General features: G+C 30.5%; 1 protein-coding gene and 1 pseudogene across 2 annotated transcripts in view; one reads left to right on the forward strand and one right to left on the reverse strand.

The window, feature by feature from the left end:
- The window catches only part of LOC136072068 (uncharacterized), a 143843-nt gene that overhangs the window by 52204 nt on the left and 84054 nt on the right, over positions 1-7585 (reverse strand). The gene's annotated exons all lie outside the window — the stretch shown is intronic.
- LOC136092425 (52 kDa repressor of the inhibitor of the protein kinase-like) lies at positions 2890-3439 on the forward strand (annotated as a pseudogene).

Here is a 7585-nt window from a genome sequence, read left to right on the forward strand (position 1 = left end):
AATAGATTTTTTGTTAAAGAAACAGCTTGTTTAATCATTTTTTTGTTGTTGTTAAAAATTAGTTAAAAAGAATTAAGTGTTTTAAGTTTTATCTTAAGAAATTGAATATATATATTCCTTTTAAATATAAAGATTATTTTCTGTCATAATAGTTTAAAAAATGCACGATTTATTTTTATGTAAATATTTTATTAATAAGATATTTTGTTTATTTGTTTAGTTTTAATGACGTTCGTTTAGTTTATGAAAATAAATTATGATCACGAATATGTTATAGGTAACTGATAAATAATAAAAAAAGACTAGATACTTATAAATAAATAAATATAAATATATAGGATTAGTTTATATGAATAGGTTAAGAGAATTATTTAAATATTTATATTATATATAACAGCAATATGTATAGCTATAGCTGTACATGTATATGTTAGATTTATTTTAATTTATTTATATTATAGTTACATATATATATTAGATTTATTTTAATGTACAGACCTGTATGCAGGATGGGGTGCATAGGAGGCATATGCAACCCCCCCCCCCCATTTTTCGAAAGGTCTACATTTTATATAATATTAAATTTTTTATAGGAAAAATTGCACCTTTAACTGCATACAGCATACGTTTTTCGTTTCATATTGATTGGATTTTTCTATTCTATGGTACTATACACTTTTAACATCGCTAAGTCTTGTATTTATTATTGCAAATATTGTTTATTATTGTGTATGTTATTGTTGGGCACAATGATAACTAATATTTTATGTTGGTTTAAATTGATTTTTAAGTTATTGAGTATGATATATATATATATATCCTGTGCATCCACATTTTTTCTAAAATTACTGGTGTTGCACAAATTTTTATCTGACAATATATTTTCATTTTTATATTTACATTGCTATTATTATTATATGATATATTTATAATTTCATTTTTTAAAAATTTACATAGTTATTATGATGAGAACTCAGTCACTCTTCATATACTATGGGGCGCAAAGAGCAAAATGAAAGAAAACGAATATCAGCAGCTAAAACTTGTCTATCTCTAGATGGATGGTGTACAAAAAAACAAACTGAAAATCATAATCAATCTCCTAATGAAAATGCACCAAATACTAATGCCGCAATTTCTAAACATTATGATTCTATTGATAGTTCTCCCGCTAAAATATCTCGTACTACCAAACAATCAGATTCTGAACCTCTCGCTTTCACCAATGATGCTGGTAAAATATTGAATGCTACAATGAATTATGAAGAATTGAGTATGGCAATGAGGACACTCGATAATAGTTCTTTCTCTTGAATAATCACTTTAAGCCACCTATAGAATATACTTTTCCGTCACAATTTCTTCATAAATGTCAGCGTCAATTCAAGGCAAGATACTTGACGGATTACAAATGGATGGTCTACAGTCCATTATTGAATGGAGCATACCGTATCCATTGTTCGGTAATGATTCCTATCTCTAAAAGACAGAATTTGGGAATATTAGTAAATAAACCATTTACCGCGTTTCATAAGTTAGACAAGAAAGCAAAACAGCATCAAACAAAAATAAGCCACCGCAATGCAATGATTTGTCAGAGACGTTTTGTAATTCAATCAAGAAGCCAAATTGAAAACATTGATACTCGTTTTGATAAAGAAAGAAAGATTAACATAGAAAGGAATCGACACATTGTAAAAACAATAGCTGAGGCAACCCTTTTTTGCGGAAGACAGTGCATTGCTCTGAGAGGTGATCAAGAAACATTGTCGGCATCTGATAATTCAATAAAATACAACCGGGTAACTTTTCGGCAGTGCTCCAAATTATTTCGAAACATGATGAAATCTTACATCAGCATTTTTCCCATATTGGTATCAGTAATCGAAATGCAAAATACATCTCTCCGCATATTCAAAACGAACTTAAAACAATTATTGGATACGATATCATTCGTAGTGACTTGGTTAAAGAAATAAAAGCTGCTACGTTCTACAGTATTCTTGCAGACGAGGTGACTAGCCATAATTGTGAGGAGCTTGCATTTTGCATTAGATTTGTTGATCAAAACAAAGACATTCATAAAGAATTTTTATCTTTACTCCATGTTCCAAGAATCACCGGAGAAGTCATTGCTAGCACCATGATTCAATTTCTGCAAGACGCCAATCTTGATTTAAAAAACATTCGTGGTCAAGGATACTATGGAGCTGCAAATATGTCAGTGATAATGTAGGTATTCAGTACAGTGATAATGTAGGTGTTCAGAGAAAGATAAAGAATGAGTCTCCAAAGGCTGTATATGTCCACTGCAGTGGACATTGCCTTAATCTTGTTATAGCCCATTTGTGTCCTCTTCCAAATGCAAGAAATACCATTGCCAAACTGAAGAACTGTTGCCTGTTTTTCCTTGCCTGCCTAAAGCGCGAGAGTCTTCTGCAATCAATCATCATGAAGGCATTACCAGACATTTCCAAACCCAGAAAAGGTCTTATTGACCTATGTAGAACAAGGTGGTCTTCACAGCATGACTCATACAGACATTTTTATCAAGCATACTGCTACGTAATTATCGCTCTGGAATATATTGCGTATGGTGCGAACAAAGATGCATGCGGAGAAGATTTCACAAACGTTACATGGGATACAACATCCAGAGACAATGCCAATTCACTGCTGACAAGTCTTACGTCTTTTGACTTTATTATAAGTTTCTTGACTATGTACCAATTCCTATCACATTTGGAAGGAATAACTGTGAAATTACAAGGCTGCACTGTGGATATTATCATGGCATACCATGAAATTGCTGAGGTTATATCTGTTTATAAAGACATTTTAAGAAACACAGACAAAGAATTTTTGCGTGTCTACACCAAAGCCGAATGAATGGCACGTTCTGTCAACACTGAACCAACAAAGCCAAGGACTGTTGGACGTCAATTAATGCGCAACAATGCTCCTGCGATTAATCCTGAGGAGTATTATCCACAAAATCTCGCCATTCCATTCCTTAACCACATAAGCTTAGAGTTGGAGAGTCAATTTTCTGACCTTTCCATCCTACCCTCTAAACTGTTGGGGCTTGTACCATCTACTCTCTGTGAAGAGGGAGGAGCATCTCTTCAAAATGTTGTTGAATTTTATGCAGAAGACTTACCATCAAGCATCATTTCTAAAACAAACCTCTGGAAGAATGTCCTTCAACTGCAGCGCAAGCATTAAAAGAATGTGACGAAGAGTTATTCCCAAACATTTTCACTCTTCTAAAAATTTATTGTTCAATCCCAGCGACCAGTTGCGAATGCGAACGTAGTGCTAGTGCATTGCGCAGGCTCCATACATATTTGAGAGCAAGTATGAAGCAAGAAAGACTTTCTGCACTTGCATTAATGCATATCCACTATGGTAAAGTCATCAACGAAGAGAAAATTGTTGATATATTTTCACGAAAATATCCTTGGCGTCTACAAATACGATCTGTTTTGACTGAAATTATTTGACTTCACACAAGTTCAGTGTCGGTGCCTATTAAGCTTGTGTATCATTATAAAGTTTATATTTGTGTATTATTTTGGAAGCAATATATTTGATATGTTGTTAAAATGGTCCACTTTTTCAAATTTTGCACCCTCCCATGAAAAATCCTACGTAAGGGCCTGATGTATTTATATTATAGTTACATATATATATTAGATTTATTCTAATGTACTTTTATTATAGTTTTTATTTTTTTTATTTTTTTATTCACCTCCTCAAGGTCGAGAAGGCCACTACAGATGAGGAGGCTACTTAATAGTGGTTTATAACCCTCTCCCAACTCTATAACTCTGAAACACGAACCTTGACGAACAAGGCCGCTGCGCGGAGAAACAAGTTAAGCTCGGTACTATCAGGGACATGGTGGGGATCGAACTCGGAACCTCTCGCTTATGAAGCGAGCGCTTTACCACTACACCACTACCGCATGTTATATATATTAGATTTATTTTAATACAAGTTAAATATATATATTAGATTTATTTTAATAATACAGCAGGCGGTGAGATCTGTTGTAAGGACACGTCCCTGACGGGAGGCGTTAGTGCAGGTGTCGGGCTTTCCGAAATGTCGTTGGTGATTGCAGTGCATTCCTGAGGAGGGGGATCACCATTATCCACTACTTAATTCTGATTGGTTATCATGGCACTAACATTTTTTTACCTCTTACACCCACGTATTATAGCGCTTATTATCTAGAGTTTAGACCATAATTAGTAGTACATTTATCAGCCTATTTTTTCTTTTTATATTGCCCGTACTTACAATTTTTATCACTTTACTTTATGTTTTGTTATCTACTTATTTTATTGTTTTTGTATGGTGCGATAATTTTAGCCATAGTTGCCTTTAATAAACCAGCGGATCGATATTGACTTGTTTACTCATAGACCATTGTTTTATCATTTGTTTAGTATGACTAGAGCGTGAGTTATTGTTCACCCTATCCCTGAGTCCAAAAATTTTATTCCTCATACAAAATAGTTTTTACATTCATTTATGATTCTCACCCAATGACATCATCTACAATCTACTTCTATTTTCACATCTCCCAGGTCTATGTGACTAGACGTCTCCGTTGGTCACTTATTGCGACCATTGTGTTGCATAAACAAACAGATTTATTTTAATGTATTTATATTATAGTTATAGCGCTTATTTCAAACCAAATTTTGCTACTAATTTTTTAAGAAATTAATTTTAAAATGACGTTATTAACGAATACAGATAAAACATCAATATTTCAACAAACTAAAATCATTATAACATCAATATAATGTAGTTATAACATCAAAATGATGTTATATTTGAAAAATATAACCTCATTCTTCATGATATAGCATCAATATAACGTTATTAAAATATCAAAATGATGTTATATCTTAAAATTATAGCGTCATTTTTCAAGATTTAACATCAATTTAACAATAAATATTGTTTTATATTGATGATATATCTTGAAAAATGATGCTATATTGTTCAGATATAACATCATTTTGATGTTATAATAACGTTATATTGATGTTATATCTTGAAAAAAGATATAACATCAATATATATTGTTTTATATTGATGATATATCTTGAAAAATGATGCTATATTTTTTAAATATAACATTATTTTGATGTTATATCGACGTTATATTGATGTTATAATGATTTTAATTAGCGCAACTTTGTCGTTATGTTTTTTTAAAATATAACATAATTTTTTAGCGTGTAGTAACGAAAACTTGGGGCATGGTTAACCCTCAACTTGACTATTGTAACATTCTTTTATCAGGTTATCTCAGGTTCAGAAAAATTCTATTTTATCAGCCTCAGAAAAAATCATAAAATAGCTTGAAAAAGGTATACTCATAATAGCTTGTCTCCTTATGTCTCTCATTCTCATTTCAAATTAAAATCAGAAAAATTGCTAATATATCTTCATTGAGTACCAATCCATCAAAGAATAATTTATAATATATAAATTATTACATGTGAAATTTTATCAACAAAATCTGCTACATATCTATTTGAACTCCAAGAAATCCAAATTTCAAAACAAAACACAAGATTGCCAGACAGTTGCCAACTTACATGTTGTCTTCCAGAACTTCCCTAGGCTCAAAATCATTGTTTATGACTGCATCTTGAGTTTAAAATAATTTTCTATGAACGCACACAACTCAACCACTTTAGAAACATTCAAAAAAGACTAAAATACAAACTTTTTGTAGACACTTCCTTAAACTGATAGTAAAATTTCTCAGCACTTCGGAATTACTTCATTGCTATTGTGATTGTTGTAAATCATAACTCTTTAATCTCTGAATATTTTTATCATTATTACATTGTTATTGATCATCATTGTAACATTGGTTTCCCTAAAATTCTGTGTCATGTATTGTCGTGTATAGCCTATATATGCTATGTTTGTTTGACTAATCAAAAATTTAGCAAAGAAAAACAAAACAAATAAATAAGTAAACAAGAAAATACAGAACAAGAGCTGCTTTAATTATTAATAATTATTAAATGATCAAACAGCCATTTTGTAATGAGAATTTCTGAGAATCTCTTACTATTCTATGATCGGTAAAATATCAAAAACTTATCCAGAAAATCTGGGAGATGCAGAGAATCAAACTTTGAAACTTAATTACTAAAAGTTTTTTTTCTTTATTTGATTTCTTTAAACGAATATTAAAAAAAGGAACACAGATTTCCTAAAGTTATATTAAAATCTGATGATTTTTTTTTTTTGCAGAATTGATCCTCCATCAAATGCTGCAAACTTTGTTTTGATTACATTAAAAGCAATAACTCCCACAGCACAGGAACTTAATAAATAACTGTACAAACAATTTACTCTTGCTATGTTTGGATTGTATTTAAAAAAAATAAATTAACAGCAAAGGATTTAATCTGATCAGAGTTGTAAAATCAACTTTGGAAAAATTAGCACCAGGTAGATCATCATTTGTTCTCTTCTTTTTTTCAATTATAAGAATGTCACATTTCTTTTTAATTTGACACTCACAGTTTCACAATTAAGTTGTTTGGATAATAGTTTCCATTAATATGAAAGAGTTCAAGCAATTTTTTGAAACTGAATGCTCTTGCTTATGCTTACCTGATTTGCCGAAAAAAACTAGGCATTTTTATTGCAATACTAGCACTAGAAGGATTACCATCTTTAGACTTACAATTAAATTAAGGATTTTATATCAGAGATTTTTTTCTAGATAAGTTTTGCTCAATAAAAGTGCCTTAACTACCCTAATGCTCAATAAAAGTGCCTTATAGAATATAGAGTTAGTTCAAAATTGTCACTAGAATAGAACAGAACTCTACATTTTGGATTGCAAAAGATTTTTGGCAAAGGAAGGCAAAATATTCAAATATTAGGATCATAGTTATCAATGAACTTCTAACTCTTGCAAATGTTTAGTATCCTCTAACTGGTACCATATCTGACTTGCTGGTACCATATCTGACTCTTTTAAAAGCACAACAAACAAACTGAAGCACAATTTTTGTTATGAGAAACTGTGTTGAGGTATGTTTGCTAAGTGTTGTGATTCTTGCAGACTTTGCTATCTGATATTTATTTGCTACTACAGTTTAACTTTTAAAAGATACAACTTTGTACGAAAAATCTGATTTGGGTTAATATTAAATCTACCTTTTAAAATTAATTTTTTTTAAAAACTAAGTTTTTATGATTAAGAAACTTTATTCAGACTATATGTTTGTACATATGTTTGTATATATGCTTATATATATGTTTGTATATATGTTTGTATAACTGTTTTGAAAACTTTAAAATATTATATCCATATAAAGAATTAAAAGCAATTAAAAAAAAATATTTTTTTGATCTTATTGGTAGATTAGCTTAAGAGTATTTAGTGAACTTGCCTAAAGTACATTCACTAAATGCACCAGATTATTATATTAGAGTTAAATAAGTTTCCAACACTAACAAGTGCTAAGTAAATGTCTTCTGGTTATTATATATACTATAAATCTACTTTTGCTATTTTATTTTTGCCACTAGT

The sequence above is a fragment of the Hydra vulgaris genome, chromosome 15 (assembly GCF_038396675.1).
Source record: "Hydra vulgaris chromosome 15, alternate assembly HydraT2T_AEP".
Lineage (NCBI taxonomy): Eukaryota > Metazoa > Cnidaria > Hydrozoa > Anthoathecata > Hydridae > Hydra > Hydra vulgaris.